Below are 17,849 nucleotides of genomic sequence, written 5' to 3'. Positions count from 1 at the left end.
TAGCCTTCTATCATTTGGATTATTTATTTGCTCTTCTTTTTTTTTTTTTTAACTTGCTTTATTATTTCACCACTGCCTAAAGGAAAGGCTTCCCAGCGGGCGTGCCTTTGAATGTACCCGTCATGTCATACTTACCTGGCAGGGGAGCAATAGCCATGATCCCTAAGGTGGCTCTCCCAGAGTGATGCTGGTTCATTGCACTCTGTACCAGTTGACCTCTGCGATTTTCTCAAATGTGGGAAACTCGACTGTATAATTTATGGTAGTGGGGGACTGCGTTCGCGCTTTTCCCTGTGTTTGCTTGTTTGACAAAAATAGAGAACTTCACCAATTCTGACGAAGGATAATTTCAGCCATGGCACCCGTCTTCTTTGGCTCTTATTTTCCGCATCAAGCAGGCAGCGACAATCATTTCCTAGGCTTGATCATTTTTATTATCTATGTTTTCTGGAGACCAGTTTTAAGCCAGAATTTCACATTTTATTTTAACTTTTCAGCTTTTTTTTCATCATTTTTTTATCCTGACTTCTTTTGATTTATTGTATGCTTAAATGCAATGGAAGAAATAAAGAATTGGAGACCTATATTACGTCTTCCAACAGAACGTAACGTTTGATTGAATTTCTGGGAAAAAAAGATTTTCTGGATCAAGGCAGTGAATTGCCGCTTGAGACAATCAGACCAAACCTTAGGAATAGCTGGGTGGTCGCTAGCACTTACTAATGAACACCATGGAATTTTGAAAAAGCCACCACAAATGTTCTTTCAGCCCTGTTGAGTGTGGATGAAGAGAAGACAGGTGCTAGGCAAGGGTCATTCCTATCGATGGAGTCATGAAATGTGTGACTTTGGGGACGAACGTAGACCAGCGGATTGTGTACTCTGCCTAATGGCTGCTGTAGTAGAATCTTGGCAAAACTGTTTCCAAAGAGAGAAAAAAAATTGTACAAGGTTTGCTGCAAGATATGGTTGCCCTCACTCTCTGTTATAGGTTTGGAACCATTCCAAGATGCCATATAAGAAGACCGAGGAATTTGTTGGGGTTTAAGCTTCCCTGTAGGAGGAAGCGGGCCTAATTAGAATATTGCCTCCCATAATCCTTTGCAATGGCTTATGGTCATGAACTTTTTCTCACCGCTGCCTTAAAGTGTCCTTACGTGGTAGCTCTTAAAAGCCGGCCCACTTGAACAGTTAGCTTTGCGCAGTGGCAGTATCGTAGCCCATGAGGTCAATCCGAGGCGTGATTATTGCTAATTGAAAACTTTACCCAATACCCCGCCATGATGACTTGAAATACAGTCAGCATTGGCAATTTTTGACAGGCTCTAAGGAGACTGAAAGATTGGTTTAATAAAAGTTTATGGCGCCCCATGTCTAGGGCGTGTCTTACGTGACTCCCGTTTCTTCCTGAGCTCTGTTGCACCATTCCTTCCGCTGGCTTCTTAGCATTTCCCTTTTACCTTTCTCTCCCACTGAATTCACTTGTTTCCGGCAGCACACTATTCTCACTACATGCTACGAATTCCCATCCTTCGGCTCATTGGCCTAGCATTTGCCTTTATGCAAATTGCTCCTTCGCACCCTGAATCCAGCTCAATTATTCACACCTAACCACCTGAAGGCACTAAAATTACTGGTAGCTAAGGAAAACAATGATCAGCCACGAGGTTTGGTAATCTTTTGTAGCCTTCTATCATTTGGATTATTTATTTGCTTTTTTTTTTTTTTTTTTTTTAACTTGCTTTATTATTTCACCACAGCCTAAAGGAACGGCTTCCCAGCGGGCGTGCCTTTGAATGTACCCGTCATGTCATACTTACCTGGCAGGGGAGCAATAGCCATGATCCCTAAGGTGGCTCTACCAGAGTGAGGCTGGTTCATTGCACTCCGTACCAGTTGACCTCTGCGATTTCCTCAAATGTGGGAAATTCGACTGCATAATTTATGGTAGTGGGGGTCTGCGTTCGCGCTTTCCCCTGTGTTTGCTTGTTTGACAAAAATATAGAACTTCACCAATTCTGACGAAGGATAATTTCAGCCACGGCACCCGTCTTCTTTGGATCTTACTTTCCGCATCAAGCAGGCAGCGACAATCATTTCCTAGGCTTGATCATTTTTATTATCTATGTTTTCTGGAGACCAGTTTTAAGCCAGAATTTCACTTTTTATTTTAACTTTTCAGCTTTTTTTTTTTCATCATTTTTTTATCCTGACTTCTTTTGATTTATTGTATGCTTCAATGCAATGGAAGAAATAAAGAATTGGAGACCTATATTACGTCTTCCAACAGAACGTAACGTTTGATTGAATTTCTGGGAAAAAAAGATTTTCTGGATCAAGGCAGTGAATTGCCGCTTGAGACAATCAGACCAAACCTTAGGAATAGCTGGGTGGTCGCTAGCACTTACTAATGAACACCATGGAATTTTGAAAAAGCCACCACAAATGTTCTTTCAGCCCTGTTGAGTGTGGATGAAGAGAAGACAGGTGCTAGGCAAGCGTCATTCCTATCGATGGAGTCATGAAATGTGTGACTTTGGGGACGAACGTAGACCAGCGGATTGTGTACTCTGCCTAATAACTGCTGTAGTAGAATCTTGGCAAAACTGTTTCCAAAGAGAGAAAAAAAATTGTACAAGGTTTGCTGCAAGATATGGTTGCCCTCACTCTCTGTTATAGGTTTGGAACCATTCCAAGATGCCATATAAGAAGACCGAGGAATTTGTTGGGGTTTAAGCTTCCCTGTAGGAGGAAGCGGGCCTAATTAGAATATTGCCTCCCACAATCCTTTGCAATGGCTTATGGTCATGAACTTTTTCTCACCGCTGTCTTAAAGTGTCCTTACGTGGTAGCTCTTAAAAGCTGGCCCACTTGGACAGTTAACTTTGCGCAGTGGCAGTATCGTAGCCCATGAGGTCAATCCGAGGCGTGATTATTGCTAATTGAAAACTTTACCCAATACCCTGCCATGATGACTTGAAATACAGTCAGCATTGGCAATTTTTGACAGGCTCTAAGGAGACTGAAAGATTGGTTTAATAAAAGTTTATGGCGCCCCATGTCTAGGGCGTGTCTTACGTGACTCCCGTTTCTTCCTGAGCTCTGTTGCACCATTCCTTCCGCTGGCTTCTTAGCATTTCCCTTTTACCTTTCTCTCCCACTGAATCCACTTGTTTCCGGAAGCACACTATTCTCACTCCATGCTACGAATTCCCATCCTTCGGCTCATTGGCCTAGCATTTGCCTTTATGCAAATTGCTCCTTCGCACCCTGAATCCAGCTCAATTATTCACACCTAACCCCCTGAAGGCACTAAAATTACTGGTAGCTAAGGAAAACAACGATCAGCCACGAGCTTTGGTAATCTTTTGTAGCCTTCTATCATTTGGATTATTTATTTGCTCTTCTTTTTTTTTTTTTTTTACTTGCTTTATTATTTCACCACTGCCTAAAGGAAAGGCTTCCCAGCGGGCGTGCCTTTGAATGTACCCGTCATGTCATACTTACCTGGCAGGGGAGCAATAGCCATGATCCCTAAGGTGGCTCTCCCAGAGTGAGGCTGGTTCATTGCACTCCGTACCAGTTGACCTCTGCGATTTCCTCAAATGTGGGAAACTCGACTGCATAATTTATGGTAGTGGGGGACTGCGTTCGCGCTTTCCCCTGTGTTTGCTTGTTTGACAAAAATAGAGAACTTCACCAATTCTGACGAAGGATAATTTCAGGCTCTGAGGAGATTGAAAGATTGGTTTAATAAAAGTTTATGGCGCCCCATGTCTAGGGCGTGTCTTACGTGACTCCCGTTTCTTCCTGAGCTCTGTTGCACGATTCCTTCCGCTGGCTTCTTAGCTTTTACCTTTCTCTCCCACTGAATTCACTTGTTTCCGGCAGCACACTATTCTCACTCCATGCTACGAATTCCCATCCTTCGGCTCATTGGCCTAGCATTTGCCTTTATGCAAATTGCTCCTTCGCACCCTGAATCCAGCTCAATTATTCACACCTAACCACCTGAAGGCACTAAAATTACTGGTAGCTAAGGAAAACAACGATCAGCCACGAGGTTTGGTAATCTTTTGTAGCCTTCTATCATTTGGATTATTTATTTGCTTTTTTTTTTTTAACTTGCTGTATTATTTCACCACAGCCTAAAGGAAAGGCTTCCCAGCGGGCGTGCCTTTGAATGTACCCGTCATGTCATACTTACCTGGCAGGGGAGCAATAGCCATGATCCCTAAGGTGGCTCTACCAGAGTGAGGCTGGTTCATTGCACTCCGTACCAGTTGACCTCTGCGATTTCCTCAAATGTGGGAAACTCGACTGCATAATTTATGGTAGTGGGGGACTGCGTTCGCGCTTTCCCCTGTGTTTGCTTGTTTGACAAAAATAGAGAACTTCACCAATTCTGACGAAGGATAATTTCAGCCACGGCACCCGTCTTCTTTGGATCTTACTTTCCGCATCAAGCAGGCAGCGACAATCATTTCCTAGGCTTGATCATTTTTATTATCTATGTTTCCTGGAGACCAGTTTTAAGCCAGAATTTCACTTTTTATTTTAACTTTTCAGCTTTTTTTTCATCATTTTTTTAACCTGACTTCTTTTGATTTATTGTATGCTTCAATGCAATGGAAGAAATAAAGAATTGGAGACCTATATTACGTCTTCCAACAGAACGTAATGTTTGATTGAATTTCTGGGAAAAAAAGATTTTCTGGATCAAGGCAGTGAATTGCCGCTTGAGACAATCAGACCAAACCTTAGGAATAGCTGGGTGGTTGCTAGCACTTACTAATGAACACCATGGAATTTTGAAAAAGCCACCACAAATGTTCTTTCAGCCCTGTTGAGTGTGGATGAAGAGAAGACAGGTGCTAGGCAAGGGTCATTCCTATCGATGGAGTCATGAAATGTGTAACTTTGGGGACGAACGTAGACCAGCGGATTGTGTACTCTGCCTAATGGCTGCTGTAGTAGAATCTTGGCAAAACTGTTTCCAAAGAGAGAAAAAAAATTGTACAAGGTTTGCTGCAAGATATGGTTGCCCTCACTCTCTGTTATAGGTTTGGAACCATTCCAAGATGCCATATAAGAAGACCGAGGAATTTGTTGGGGTTTAAGCTTCCCTGTAGGAGGAAGCGGGCCTAATTAGAATATTGCCTCCCATAATCCTTTGCAATGGCTTATGGTCATGAACTTTTTCTCACCGCTGTCTTAAAGTGTCCTTACGTGGTAGCTCTTAAAAGCTGGCCCACTTGAACAGTTAGCTTTGCGCAGTGGCAGTATCGTAGCCCATGAAGTCAATCCGAGGCGTGATTATTGCTAATTGAAAACTTTACCCAATACCCCGCCATGATGACTTGAAATACAGTCAGCATTGGCAATTTTTGACAGGCTCTAAGGAGACTGAAAGATTGGTTTAATAAAAGTTTATGGCGACCCATGTCTAGGGCGTGTCTTACGTGACTCCCGTTTCTTCCTGAGCTCTGTTGCACCATTCTTTCCGCTGGCTTCTTAGCATTTCCCTTTTACCTTTCTCTCCCACTGAATCCACTTGTTTCCGGCAGCACACTATTCTCACTCCATGCTACGAATTCCCATCCTTCGGCTCATTGGCCTAGCATTTGCCTTTATGCAAATTGCTCCTTCGCACCCTGAATCCAGCTCAATTATTCACACCTAACCACCTGAAGGCACTAAAATTACTGGTAGCTAAGGAAAACAACGATCAGCCACGAGGTTTGGTAATCTTTTGTAGCCTCTATCATTTGGATTATTTATTTGCTCTTCTTTTTTTTTTTTTTTTAACTTGCTTTATTATTTCACCACAGCCTAAAGGAAAGGCTTCCCAGCGGGTGTGCCTTTGAATGTACCCGTCATGTCATACTTACCTGGCAGGGGAGCAATAGCCATGATCCCTAAGGTGGCTCTCCCAGAGTGAGGCTGGTTCGTTGACCTCTGCGATTTCCTCAAATGTGGGAAACTCAACTGCATAATTTATGGTAGTGGGGGACTGCGTTCGCGCTTTCCCCTGTGTTTGCTTGTTTGGCAAAAATAGAGAACTTCACCAATTCTGACGAAGGATAATTTCAGCCACGGCACCCGTCTTCTTTGGCTCTTACTTTCCGCATCACGCAGGCAGCGACAATCATTTCCTAGGCTTGATCATTTTTATTATCTATGTTTTCTGGAGACCAGTTTTAAGCCAGAATTTCACTTTTTATTTTAACTTTTCAGCTTTTTTTTCATCGTTTTTTTATCCTGACTTCTTTTGATTTATTGTATGCTTCAATGCAATGGAAGAAATAAAGAATTGGAGACCTATATTACGTCTTCCAACAGAACGTAACGTTTGATTGAATTTCTGGGAAAAAAAGATTTTCTGGATCAAGGCAGTGAATTGCCGCTTGAGACAATCAGACCAAACCTTAGGAATAGCTGGGTGGTCGCTAGCACTTACTAATGAACACCATGGAATTTTGAAAAAGCCACCACAAATGTTCTTTCAGCCCTGTTGAGTGTGGATGAAGAGAAGACAGGTGCTAGGCAAGGGTCATTCCTATCGATGGAGTCATGAAATGTGTGACTTTGGGGACGAACGTAGACCAGCGGATTGTGTACTCTGCCTAATGGCTGCTGTAGTAGAATCTTGGCAAAACTGTTTCCAAAGAGAGAAAAAAAATTGTACAAGGTTTGCTGCAAGATATGGTTGCCCTCACTCTCTGTTATAGGTTTGGAACCATTCCAAGATGCCATATAAGAAGACCGAGGAATTTGTTGGGGTTTAAGCTTCCCTGTAGGAGGAAGCGGGCCTAATTAGAATATTGCCTCCCACAATCCTTTGCAATGGCTTATGGTCATGAACTTTTTCTCACCGCTGTCTTAAAGTGTCCTTACGTGGTAGCTCTTAAAAGCTGGCCCACTTGAACAGTTAGCTTTGCGCAGTGGCAGTATCGTAGCCCATGAGGTAAATCCGAGGCGTGATTATTGCTAATTGAAAACTTTACCCAATACCCCGCCATGATGACTTGAAATACAGTCAGCATTGGCAATTTTTGACAGGCTCTAAGGAGACTGAAAGATTGGTTTAATAAAAGTTTATGGCGACCCATGTCTAGGGCGTGTCTTACGTGACTCCCGTTTCTTCCTGAGCTCTGTTGCACCATTCCTTCCGCTGGCTTCTTAGCATTTCCCTTTTACCTTTCTCTCCCACTGAATTCACTTGTTTCCGGCAGCACACTATTCTCACTACATGCTACGAATTCCCATCCTTCGGCTCATTGGCCTAGCATTTGCCTTTATGCAAATTGCTCCTTCGCACCCTGAATCCAGCTCAATTATTCACACCTAACCACCTGAAGGCACTAAAATTACTGGTAGCTAAGGAAAACAACGATCAGCCACGAGGTTTGGTAATCTTTTGTAGCCTTCTTACATTTGGATTATTTATTTGCTCTTCTTTTTTTTTTTTTTTACTTGCTTTATTATTTCACCACAGCCTAAAGGAAAGGCTTCCCAGCAGGCGTGCCTTTGAATGTACCCGTCATGTCATACTTACCTAGCTGGGGAGCAATAGCCATGATCCCTAAGGTGGCTCTACCAGAGTGAGGCTGGTTCATTGCACTCCGTACCAGTTGACCTCTGCGATTTCCTCAAATGTGGGAAATTCGACTGCATAATTTATGGTAGTGGGGGTCTGCGTTCGCGCTTTCCCCTGTGTTTGCTTGTTTGACAAAAATATAGAACTTCACCAATTCTGACGAAGGATAATTTCAGCCACGGCACCCGTCTTCTTTGGATCTTACTTTCCGCATCAAGCAGGCAGCGACAATCATTTCCTAGGCTTGATCATTTTTATTATCTATGTTTTCTGGAGACCAGTTTTAAGCCAGAATTTCACTTTTTATTTTAACTTTTCAGCTTTTTTTTTTCATCATTTTTTTATCCTGACTTCTTTTGATTTATTGTATGCTTCAATGCAATGGAAGAAATAAAGAATTGGAGACCTATATTACGTCTTCCAACAGAACGTAACGTTTGATTGAATTTCTGGGAAAAAAAGATTTTCTGGATCAAGGCAGTGAATTGCCGCTTGAGACAATCAGACCAAACCTTAGGAATAGCTGGGTGGTCGCTAGCACTTACTAATGAACACCATGGAATTTTGAAAAAGCCACCACAAATGTTCTTTCAGCCCTGTTGAGTGTGGATGAAGAGAAGACAGGTGCTAGGCAAGCGTCATTCCTATCGATGGAGTCATGAAATGTGTGACTTTGGGGACGAACGTAGACCAGCGGATTGTGTACTCTGCCTAATGGCTGCTGTAGTAGAATCTTGGCAAAACTGTTTCCAAAGAGAGAAAAAAAATTGTACAAGGTTTGCTGCAAGATATGGTTGCCCTCACTCTCTGTTATAGGTTTGGAACCATTCCAAGATGCCATATAAGAAGACCGAGGAATTTGTTGGGGTTTAAGCTTCCCTGTAGGAGGAAGCGGGCCTAATTAGAATATTGCCTCCCACAATCCTTTGCAATGGCTTATGGTCATGAACTTTTTCTCACCGCTGTCTTAAAGTGTCCTTACGTGGTAGCTCTTAAAAGCTGGCCCACTTGGACAGTTAACTTTGCGCAGTGGCAGTATCGTAGCCCATGAGGTCAATCCGAGGCGTGATTATTGCTAATTGAAAACTTTACCCAATACCCTGCCATGATGACTTGAAATACAGTCAGCATTGGCAATTTTTGACAGGCTCTAAGGAGACTGAAAGATTGGTTTAATAAAAGTTTATGGCGCCCCATGTCTAGGGCGTGTCTTACGTGACTCCCGTTTCTTCCTGAGCTCTGTTGCACCATTCCTTCCGCTGGCTTCTTAGCATTTCCCTTTTACCTTTCTCTCCCACTGAATCCACTTGTTTCCGGCAGCACACTATTCTCACTCCATGCTACGAATTCCCATCCTTCGGCTCATTGGCCTAGCATTTGCCTTTATGCAAATTGCTCCTTCGCACCCTGAATCCAGCTCAATTATTCACACCTAACCCCCTGAAGGCACTAAAATTACTGGTAGCTAAGGAAAACAACGATCAGCCACGAGGTTTGGTAATCTTTTGTAGCCTTCTATCATTTGGATTATTTATTTGCTCTTCTTTTTTTTTTTTTTTTACTTGCTTTATTATTTCACCACAGCCTAAAGGAAAGGCTTCCCAGCGGGCGTGCCTTTGAATGTACCCGTCATGTCATACTTACCTGGCAGGGGAGCAATAGCCATGATCCCTAAGGTGGCTCTCCCAGAGTGATGCTGGTTCATTGCACTCTGTACCAGTTGACCTCTGCGATTTTCTCAAATGTGGGAAACTCGACTGTATAATTTATGGTAGTGGGGGACTGCGTTCGCGCTTTCCCCTGTGTTTGCTTGTTTGACAAAAATAGAGAACTTCACCAATTCTGACGAAGGATAATTTCAGCCACGGCACCCGTCTTCTTTGGCTCTTATTTTCCGCATCAAGCAGGCAGCGACAATCATTTCCTAGGCTTGATCATTTTTATTATCTATGTTTTCTGGAGACCAGTTTTAAGCCAGAATTTCACTTTTTATTTTAACTTTTCAGCTTTTTTTTCATCATTTTTTTAACCTGACTTCTTTTGATTTATTGTATGCTTAAATGCAATGGAAGAAATAAAGAATTGGAGACCTATATTACGTCTTCCAACAGAACGTAACGTTTGATTGAATTTCTGGGAAAAAAAGATTTTCTGGATCAAGGCAGTGAATTGCCGCTTGAGACAATCAGACCAAACCTTAGGAATAGCTGGGTGGTCGCTAGCACTTACTAATGAACACCATGGAATTTTGAAAAAGCCACCACAAATGTTCTTTCAGCCCTGTTGAGTGTGGATGAAGAGAAGACAGGTGCTAGGCAAGGGTCATTCCTATCGATGGAGTCATGAAATGTGTAACTTTGGGGACGAACGTAGACCAGCGGATTGTGTACTCTGCCTAATGGCTGCTGTAGTAGAATCTTGGCAAAACTGTTTCCAAAGAGAGAAAAAAAATTGTACAAGGTTCCAAACCTATCACTCTCTGTTATAGGTTTGGAACCATTCCAAGATGCCATATAAGAAGACCGAGGAATTTGTTGGGGTTTAAGCTTCCCTGTAGGAGGAAGCGGGCCTAATTAGAATATTGCCTCCCATAATCCTTTGCAATGGCTTATGGTCATGAACTTTTTCTCACCGCTGCCTTAAAGTGTCCTTACGTGGTAGCTCTTAAAAGCCGGCCCACTTGAACAGTTAGCTTTGCGCAGTGGCAGTATCGTAGCCCATGAGGTCAATCCGAGGCGTGATTATTGCTAATTGAAAACTTTACCCAATACCCCGCCATGATGACTTGAAATACAGTCAGCATTGGCAATTTTTGACAGGCTCTAAGGAGACTGAAAGATTGGTTTAATAAAAGTTTATGGCGCCCCATGTCTAGGGCGTGTCTTACGTGACTCCCGTTTCTTCCTGAGCTCTGTTGCACCATTCCTTCCGCTGGCTTCTTAGCATTTCCCTTTTACCTTTCTCTCCCACTGAATTCACTTGTTTCCGGCAGCACACTATTCTCACTACATGCTACGAATTCCCATCCTTCGGCTCATTGGCCTAGCATTTGCCTTTATGCAAATTGCTCCTTCGCACCCTGAATCCAGCTCAATTATTCACACCTAACCACCTGAAGGCACTAAAATTACTGGTAGCTAAGGAAAACAATGATCAGCCACGAGGTTTGGTAATCTTTTGTAGCCTTCTATCATTTGGATTATTTATTTGCTTTTTTTTTTTTTTTTTTTTTAACTTGCTTTATTATTTCACCACAGCCTAAAGGAACGGCTTCCCAGCGGGCGTGCCTTTGAATGTACCCGTCATGTCATACTTACCTGGCAGGGGAGCAATAGCCATGATCCCTAAGGTGGCTCTACCAGAGTGAGGCTGGTTCATTGCACTCCGTACCAGTTGACCTCTGCGATTTCCTCAAATGTGGGAAATTCGACTGCATAATTTATGGTAGTGGGGGTCTGCGTTCGCGCTTTCCCCTGTGTTTGCTTGTTTGACAAAAATATAGAACTTCACCAATTCTGACGAAGGATAATTTCAGCCACGGCACCCGTCTTCTTTGGATCTTACTTTCCGCATCAAGCAGGCACCGACAATCATTTCCTAGGCTTGATCATTTTTATTATCTATGTTTTCTGGAGACCAGTTTTAAGCCAGAATTTCACTTTTTATTTTAACTTTTCAGCTTTTTTTTCATCATTTTTTTATCCTGACTTCTTTTGATTTATTGTATGCTTCAATGCAATGGAAGAAATAAAGAATTGGAGACCTATATTACGTCTTCCAACAGAACGTAACGTTTGATTGAATTTCTGGGAAAAAAAGATTTTCTGGATCAAGGCAGTGAATTGCCGCTTGAGACAATCAGACCAAACCTTAGGAATAGCTGGGTGGTCGCTAGCACTTACTAATGAACACCATGGAATTTTGAAAAAGCCACCACAAATGTTCTTTCAGCCCTGTTGAGTGTGGATGAAGAGAAGACAGGTGCTAGGCAAGCGTCATTCCTATCGATGGAGTCATGAAATGTGTGACTTTGGGGACGAACGTAGACCAGCGGATTGTGTACTCTGCCTAATGGCTGCTGTAGTAGAATCTTGGCAAAACTGTTTCCAAAGAGAGAAAAAAAATTGTACAAGGTTTGCTGCAAGATATGGTTGCCCTCACTCTCTGTTATAGGTTTGGAACCATTCCAAGATGCCATATAAGAAGACCGAGGAATTTGTTGGGGTTTAAGCTTCCCTGTAGGAGGAAGCGGGCCTAATTAGAATATTGCCTCCCACAATCCTTTGCAATGGCTTATGGTCATGAACTTTTTCTCACCGCTGTCTTAAAGTGTCCTTACGTGGTAGCTCTTAAAAGCTGGCCCACTTGGACAGTTAACTTTGCGCAGTGGCAGTATCGTAGCCCATGAGGTCAATCCGAGGCGTGATTATTGCTAATTGAAAACTTTACCCAATACCCTGCCATGATGACTTGAAATACAGTCAGCATTGGCAATTTTTGACAGGCTCTAAGGAGACTGAAAGATTGGTTTAATAAAAGTTTATGGCGCCCCATGTCTAGGGCGTGTCTTACGTGACTCCCGTTTCTTCCTGAGCTCTGTTGCACCATTCCTTCCGCTGGCTTCTTAGCATTTCCCTTTTACCTTTCTCTCCCACTGAATCCACTTGTTTCCGGCAGCACACTATTCTCACTCCATGCTACGAATTCCCATCCTTCGGCTCATTGGCCTAGCATTTGCCTTTATGCAAATTGCTCCTTCGCACCCTGAATCCAGCTCAATTATTCACACCTAACCCCCTGAAGGCACTAAAATTACTGGTAGCTAAGGAAAACAACGATCAGCCACGAGGTTTGGTAATCTTTTGTAGCCTTCTATCATTTGGATTATTTATTTGCTCTTCTTTTTTTTTTTTTTTACTTGCTTTATTATTTCACCACAGCCTAAAGGAAAGGCTTCCCAGCGGGCGTGCCTTTGAATGTACCCGTCATGTCATACTTACCTGGCAGGGGAGCAATAGCCATGATCCCTAAGGTGGCTCTCCCAGAGTGATGCTGGTTCATTGCACTCTGTACCAGTTGACCTCTGTGTTTTTCTCAAATGTGGGAAACTCGACTGTATAATTTATGGTAGTGGGGGACTGCGTTCGCGCTTTCCCCTGTGTTTGCTTGTTTGACAAAAATAGAGAACTTCACCAATTCTGACGAAGGATAATTTCAGCCACGGCACCCGTCTTCTTTGGCTCTTATTTTCCGCATCAAGCAGGCAGCGACAATCATTTCCTAGGCTTGATCATTTTTATTATCTATGTTTTCTGGAGACCAGTTTTAAGCCAGAATTTCACTTTTTATTTTAACTTTTCAGCTTTTTTTTCATCATTTTTTTATCCTGACTTCTTTTGATTTATTGTATGCTTCAATGCAATGGAAGAAATAAAGAATTGGAGACCTATATTACGTCTTCCAACAGAACGTAACGTTTGATTGAATTTCTGGGAAAAAAAGATTTTCTGGATCAAGGCAGTGAATTGCCGCTTGAGACAATCAGACCAAACCTTAGGAATAGCTGGGTGGTCGCTAGCACTTACTAATGAACACCATGGAATTTTGAAAAAGCCACCACAAATGTTCTTTCAGCCCTGTTGAGTGTGGATGAAGAGAAGACAGGTGCTAGGCAAGGGTCATTCCTATCGATGGAGTCATGAAATGTGTGACTTTGGGGACGAACGTAGACCAGCGGATTGTGTACTCTGCCTAATGGCTGCTGTAGTAGAATCTTGGCAAAACTGTTTCCAAAGAGAGAAAAAAAATTGTACAAGGTTTGCTGCAAGATATGGTTGCCCTCACTCTCTGTTATAGGTTTGGAACCATTCCAAGATGCCATATAAGAAGACCGAGGAATTTGTTGGGGTTTAAGCTTCCCTGTAGGAGGAAGCGGGCCTAATTAGAATATTGCCTCCCATAATCCTTTGCAATGGCTTATGGTCATGAACTTTTTCTCACCGCTGCCTTAAAGTGTCCTTACATGGTAGCTCTTAAAAGCTGGCCCACTTGAACAGTTAGCTTTGCGCAGTGGCAGTATCGTAGCCCATGAGGTCAATCTGAGGTGTGATTATTGCTAATTGAAAACTTTACCCAATACCCCGCCATGATGACTTGAAATACAGTCAGCATTGGCAATTTTTGACAGGCTCTAAGGAGACTGAAAGATTGGTTTAATAAAAGTTTATGGCGCCCCATGTCTAGGGCGTGTCTTACGTGACTCCCGTTTCTTCCTGAGCTCTGTTGCACCATTCCTTCCGCTGGCTTCTTAGCATTTCCTTTTACCTTTCTCTCCCACTGAATTCACTTGTTTCCGGCAGCACACTATTCTCACTACATGCTACGAATTCCCATCCTTCGGCTCATTGGCCTAGCATTTGCCTTTCTGCAAATTGCTCCTTCGCACCCTGAATCCAGCTCAATTATTCACACCTAACCCCCTGAAGGCACTAAAATTACTGGTAGCTAAGGAAAACAACGATCAGCCACGAGCTTTGGTAATCTTTTGTAGCCTTCTATCATTTGGATTATTTATTTGCTCTTCTTTTTTTTTTACTTGCTTTATTATTTCACCACAGCCTAAAGGAAAGGCTTCCCAGCGGGCGTGCCTTTGAATGTACCCGTCATGTCATACTTACCTGGCAGGGGAGCAATAGCCATGATCCCTAAGGTGGTTCTCCCAGAGTGAGGCTGGTTCATTGCACTCTGTACCAGTTGACCTCTGCGATTTCCTCAAATGTAGGAAACTCGACTGCATTATTTATGGTAGTGGGGGACTGCGTTCGCGCTTTCCCCTGTGTTTGCTTGTTTGACAAAAATAGAGAACTTCACCAATTCTGACGAAGGATAATTTCAGCCACGGCACCCGTCTTCTTTGGCTCTTATTTTCCGCATCAAGCAGGCAGCGACAATCATTTCCTAGGCTTGATCATTTTTATTATCTATGTTTTCTGGAGACCAGTTTTAAGCCAGAATTTCACTTTTTATTTTAACTTTTCAGCTTTTTTTTCATCATTTTTTTAACCTGACTTCTTTTGATTTATTGTATGCTTAAATGCAATGGAAGAAATAAAGAATTGGAGACCTATATTACGTCTTCCAACAGAACGTAACGTTTGATTGAATTTCTGGGAAAAAAAGATTTTCTGGATCAAGGCAGTGAATTGCCGCTTGAGACAATCAGACCAAACCTTAGGAATAGCTGGGTGGTCGCTAGCACTTACTAATGAACACCATGGAATTTTGAAAAAGCCACCACAAATGTTCTTTCAGCCCTGTTGAGTGTGGATGAAGAGAAGACAGGTGCTAGGCAAGGGTCATTCCTATCGATGGAGTCATGAAATGTGTAACTTTGGGGACGAACGTAGACCAGCGGATTGTGTACTCTGCCTAATGGCTGCTGTAGTAGAATCTTGGCAAAACTGTTTCCAAAGAGAGAAAAAAAATTGTACAAGGTTTGCTGCAAGATATGGTTGCCCTCACTCTCTGTTATAGGTTTGGAACCATTCCAAGATGCCATATAAGAAGACCGAGGAATTTGTTGGGGTTTAAGCTTCCCTGTAGGAGGAAGCGGGCCTAATTAGAATATTGCCTCCCACAATCCTTTGCAATGGCTTATGGTCATGAACTTTTTCTCACCGCTGTCTTAAAGTGTCCTTACGTGGTAGCTCTTAAAAGCTGGCCCACTTGGACAGTTAACTTTGCGCAGTGGCAGTATCGTAGCCCATGAGGTCAATCCGAGGCGTGATTATTGCTAATTGAAAACTTTACCCAATACCCTGCCATGATGACTTGAAATACAGTCAGCATTGGCAATTTTTGACAGGCTCTAAGGAGACTGAAAGATTGGTTTAATAAAAGTTTATGGCGCCCCATGTCTAGGGCGTGTCTTACGTGACTCCCGTTTCTTCCTGAGCTCTGTTGCACCATTCCTTCCGCTGGCTTCTTAGCATTTCCCTTTTACCTTTCTCTCCCACTGAATCCACTTGTTTCCGGCAGCACACTATTCTCACTCCATGCTACGAATTCCCATCCTTCGGCTCATTGGCCTAGCATTTGCCTTTATGCAAATTGCTCCTTCGCACCCTGAATCCAGCTCAATTATTCACACCTAACCCCCTGAAGGCACTAAAATTACTGGTAGCTAAGGAAAACAACGATCAGCCACGAGATTTGGTAATCTTTTGTAGCCTTCTATCATTTGGATTATTTATTTGCTCTTCTTTTTTTTTTTTTTTTACTTGCTTTATTATTTCACCACAGCCTAAAGGAAAGGCTTCCCAGCGGGCGTGCCTTTGAATGTACCCGTCATGTCATACTTACCTGGCAGGGGAGCAATAGCCATGATCCCTAAGGTGGCTCTCCCAGAGTGATGCTGGTTCATTGCACTCTGTACCAGTTGACCTCTGCGATTTTCTCAAATGTGGGAAACTCGACTGTATAATTTATGGTAGTGGGGGACTGGTTTCGCGCTTTCCCCTGTGTTTGCTTGTTTGACAAAAATAGAGAACTTCACCAATTCTGACGAAGGATAATTTCAGCCACGGCACCCGTCTTCTTTGGCTCTTATTTTCCGCATCAAGCAGGCAGCGACAATCATTTCCTAGGCTTGATCATTTTTATTATCTATGTTTTCTGGAGACCAGTTTTAAGCCAGAATTTCACTTTTTATTTTAACTTTTCAGCTTTTTTTTCATCATTTTTTTATCCTGACTTCTTTTGATTTATTGTATGCTTCAATGCAATGGAAGAAATAAAGAATTGGAGACCTATATTACGTCTTCCAACAGAACGTAACGTTTGATTGAATTTCTGGGAAAAAAAGATTTTCTGGATCAAGGCAGTGAATTGCCGCTTGAGACAATCAGACCAAACCTTAGGAATAGCTGGGTGGTCGCTAGCACTTACTAATGAACACCATGGAATTTTGAAAAAGCCACCACAAATGTTCTTTCAGCCCTGTTGAGTGTGGATGAAGAGAAGACAGGTGCTAGGCAAGGGTCATTCCTATCGATGGAGTCATGAAATGTGTGACTTTGGGGACGAACGTAGACCAGCGGATTGTGTACTCTGCCTAATGGCTGCTGTAGTAGAATCTTGGCAAAACTGTTTCCAAAGAGAGAAAAAAAATTGTACAAGGTTTGCTGCAAGATATGGTTGCCCTCACTCTCTGTTATAGGTTTGGAACCATTCCAAGATGCCATATAAGAAGACCGAGGAATTTGTTGGGGTTTAAGCTTCCCTGTAGGAGGAAGCGGGCCTAATTAGAATATTGCCTCCCATAATCCTTTGCAATGGCTTATGGTCATGAACTTTTTCTCACCGCTGCCTTAAAGTGTCCTTACATGGTAGCTCTTAAAAGCTGGCCCACTTGAACAGTTAGCTTTGCGCAGTGGCAGTATCGTAGCCCATGAGATCAATCTGAGGTGTGATTATTGCTAATTGAAAACTTTACCCAATACCCCGCCATGATGACTTGAAATACAGTCAGCATTGGCAATTTTTGACAGGCTCTAAGGAGACTGAAAGATTGGTTTAATAAAAGTTTATGGCGCCCCATGTCTAGGGCGTGTCTTACGTGACTCCCGTTTCTTCCTGAGCTCTGTTGCACCATTCCTTCCGCTGGCTTCTTAGCATTTCCTTTTACCTTTCTCTCCCACTGAATTCACTTGTTTCCGGCAGCACACTATTCTCACTACATGCTACGAATTCCCATCCTTCGGCTCATTGGCCTAGCATTTGCCTTTATGCAAATTGCTCCTTCGCACCCTGAATCCAGCTCAATTATTCACACCTAACCCCCTGAAGGCACTAAAATTACTGGTAGCTAAGGAAAACAATGATCAGCCACGAGCTTTGGTAATCTTTTGTAGCCTTCTATCATTTGGATTATTTATTTGCTCTTTTTTTTTTTTTTTACTTGCTTTATTATTTCACCACAGCCTAAAGGAAAGGCTTCCCAGCGGGCGTGCCTTTGAATGTACCCGTCATGTCATACTTACCTGGCAGGGGAGCAATAGCCATGATCCCTAAGGTGGTTCTCCCAGAGTGAGGCTGGTTCATTGCACTCTGTACCAGTTGACCTCTGCGATTTCCTCAAATGTAGGAAACTCGACTGCATTATTTATGGTAGTGGGGGACTGCGTTCGCGCTTTCCCCTGTGTTTGCTTGTTTGACAAAAATAGAGAACTTCACCAATTCTGACGAAGGA

At 42.8% G+C, this 17,849-nt stretch overlaps 21 non-coding genes and 1 pseudogene across 21 annotated transcripts; all 22 read left to right on the top strand.

The window, feature by feature from the left end:
* The first annotated feature begins 127 nt into the window (after window positions 1-127).
* On the top strand, window positions 128-294 carry LOC134591348 (U1 spliceosomal RNA). Its single transcript, XR_010088140.1, has one exon. It is a non-coding gene; the product is annotated as a U1 spliceosomal RNA (small nuclear RNA).
* An 899-nt stretch (window positions 295-1,193) lies between these two features.
* Window positions 1,194-1,334, top strand: LOC134592638 (U4 spliceosomal RNA). The gene has a single exon (XR_010089236.1). It is a non-coding gene; the product is annotated as a U4 spliceosomal RNA (small nuclear RNA).
* A 478-nt stretch (window positions 1,335-1,812) lies between these two features.
* On the top strand, window positions 1,813-1,979 carry LOC134591392 (U1 spliceosomal RNA). The gene has a single exon (XR_010088178.1). It is a non-coding gene; the product is annotated as a U1 spliceosomal RNA (small nuclear RNA).
* A 902-nt stretch (window positions 1,980-2,881) lies between these two features.
* LOC134593453 (U4 spliceosomal RNA) lies at window positions 2,882-3,022 on the top strand. The gene has a single exon (XR_010089933.1). It is a non-coding gene; the product is annotated as a U4 spliceosomal RNA (small nuclear RNA).
* Window positions 3,023-3,499: 477 nt separating this feature from the next.
* Window positions 3,500-3,666, top strand: LOC134590183 (U1 spliceosomal RNA). Its single transcript, XR_010087144.1, has one exon. It is a non-coding gene; the product is annotated as a U1 spliceosomal RNA (small nuclear RNA).
* Window positions 3,667-4,199: 533 nt separating this feature from the next.
* On the top strand, window positions 4,200-4,366 carry LOC134591145 (U1 spliceosomal RNA). The gene has a single exon (XR_010087965.1). It is a non-coding gene; the product is annotated as a U1 spliceosomal RNA (small nuclear RNA).
* Window positions 4,367-5,265: 899 nt separating this feature from the next.
* LOC134593665 (U4 spliceosomal RNA) lies at window positions 5,266-5,406 on the top strand. The gene has a single exon (XR_010090116.1). It is a non-coding gene; the product is annotated as a U4 spliceosomal RNA (small nuclear RNA).
* A 477-nt stretch (window positions 5,407-5,883) lies between these two features.
* Window positions 5,884-6,034, top strand: LOC134591584 (U1 spliceosomal RNA; annotated as a pseudogene).
* Window positions 6,035-6,933: 899 nt separating this feature from the next.
* On the top strand, window positions 6,934-7,074 carry LOC134592646 (U4 spliceosomal RNA). The gene has a single exon (XR_010089243.1). It is a non-coding gene; the product is annotated as a U4 spliceosomal RNA (small nuclear RNA).
* Window positions 7,075-7,550: 476 nt separating this feature from the next.
* LOC134591547 (U1 spliceosomal RNA) lies at window positions 7,551-7,717 on the top strand. The gene has a single exon (XR_010088312.1). It is a non-coding gene; the product is annotated as a U1 spliceosomal RNA (small nuclear RNA).
* A 901-nt stretch (window positions 7,718-8,618) lies between these two features.
* Window positions 8,619-8,759, top strand: LOC134593452 (U4 spliceosomal RNA). Its single transcript, XR_010089932.1, has one exon. It is a non-coding gene; the product is annotated as a U4 spliceosomal RNA (small nuclear RNA).
* A 477-nt stretch (window positions 8,760-9,236) lies between these two features.
* Window positions 9,237-9,403, top strand: LOC134591069 (U1 spliceosomal RNA). Its single transcript, XR_010087901.1, has one exon. It is a non-coding gene; the product is annotated as a U1 spliceosomal RNA (small nuclear RNA).
* Window positions 9,404-10,290: 887 nt separating this feature from the next.
* Window positions 10,291-10,431, top strand: LOC134592637 (U4 spliceosomal RNA). Its single transcript, XR_010089235.1, has one exon. It is a non-coding gene; the product is annotated as a U4 spliceosomal RNA (small nuclear RNA).
* A 478-nt stretch (window positions 10,432-10,909) lies between these two features.
* Window positions 10,910-11,076, top strand: LOC134591391 (U1 spliceosomal RNA). The gene has a single exon (XR_010088177.1). It is a non-coding gene; the product is annotated as a U1 spliceosomal RNA (small nuclear RNA).
* Window positions 11,077-11,975: 899 nt separating this feature from the next.
* LOC134593450 (U4 spliceosomal RNA) lies at window positions 11,976-12,116 on the top strand. Its single transcript, XR_010089931.1, has one exon. It is a non-coding gene; the product is annotated as a U4 spliceosomal RNA (small nuclear RNA).
* A 476-nt stretch (window positions 12,117-12,592) lies between these two features.
* LOC134591498 (U1 spliceosomal RNA) lies at window positions 12,593-12,759 on the top strand. Its single transcript, XR_010088269.1, has one exon. It is a non-coding gene; the product is annotated as a U1 spliceosomal RNA (small nuclear RNA).
* Window positions 12,760-13,658: 899 nt separating this feature from the next.
* On the top strand, window positions 13,659-13,799 carry LOC134593715 (U4 spliceosomal RNA). Its single transcript, XR_010090154.1, has one exon. It is a non-coding gene; the product is annotated as a U4 spliceosomal RNA (small nuclear RNA).
* A 470-nt stretch (window positions 13,800-14,269) lies between these two features.
* LOC134590813 (U1 spliceosomal RNA) lies at window positions 14,270-14,436 on the top strand. The gene has a single exon (XR_010087683.1). It is a non-coding gene; the product is annotated as a U1 spliceosomal RNA (small nuclear RNA).
* An 899-nt stretch (window positions 14,437-15,335) lies between these two features.
* Window positions 15,336-15,476, top strand: LOC134593449 (U4 spliceosomal RNA). The gene has a single exon (XR_010089930.1). It is a non-coding gene; the product is annotated as a U4 spliceosomal RNA (small nuclear RNA).
* Window positions 15,477-15,953: 477 nt separating this feature from the next.
* On the top strand, window positions 15,954-16,120 carry LOC134591546 (U1 spliceosomal RNA). Its single transcript, XR_010088311.1, has one exon. It is a non-coding gene; the product is annotated as a U1 spliceosomal RNA (small nuclear RNA).
* An 899-nt stretch (window positions 16,121-17,019) lies between these two features.
* On the top strand, window positions 17,020-17,160 carry LOC134593836 (U4 spliceosomal RNA). The gene has a single exon (XR_010090260.1). It is a non-coding gene; the product is annotated as a U4 spliceosomal RNA (small nuclear RNA).
* Window positions 17,161-17,632: 472 nt separating this feature from the next.
* LOC134590812 (U1 spliceosomal RNA) lies at window positions 17,633-17,799 on the top strand. The gene has a single exon (XR_010087682.1). It is a non-coding gene; the product is annotated as a U1 spliceosomal RNA (small nuclear RNA).
* The last annotated feature ends 50 nt before the right edge of the window (window positions 17,800-17,849 follow it).

This window comes from Pelobates fuscus, chromosome 2 (genome assembly GCF_036172605.1).
Source record: "Pelobates fuscus isolate aPelFus1 chromosome 2, aPelFus1.pri, whole genome shotgun sequence".
In the NCBI taxonomy this organism is placed as follows: Eukaryota; Metazoa; Chordata; class Amphibia; order Anura; family Pelobatidae; genus Pelobates; species Pelobates fuscus.
This window is presented reverse-complemented; position numbering and strand designations above follow the sequence as displayed.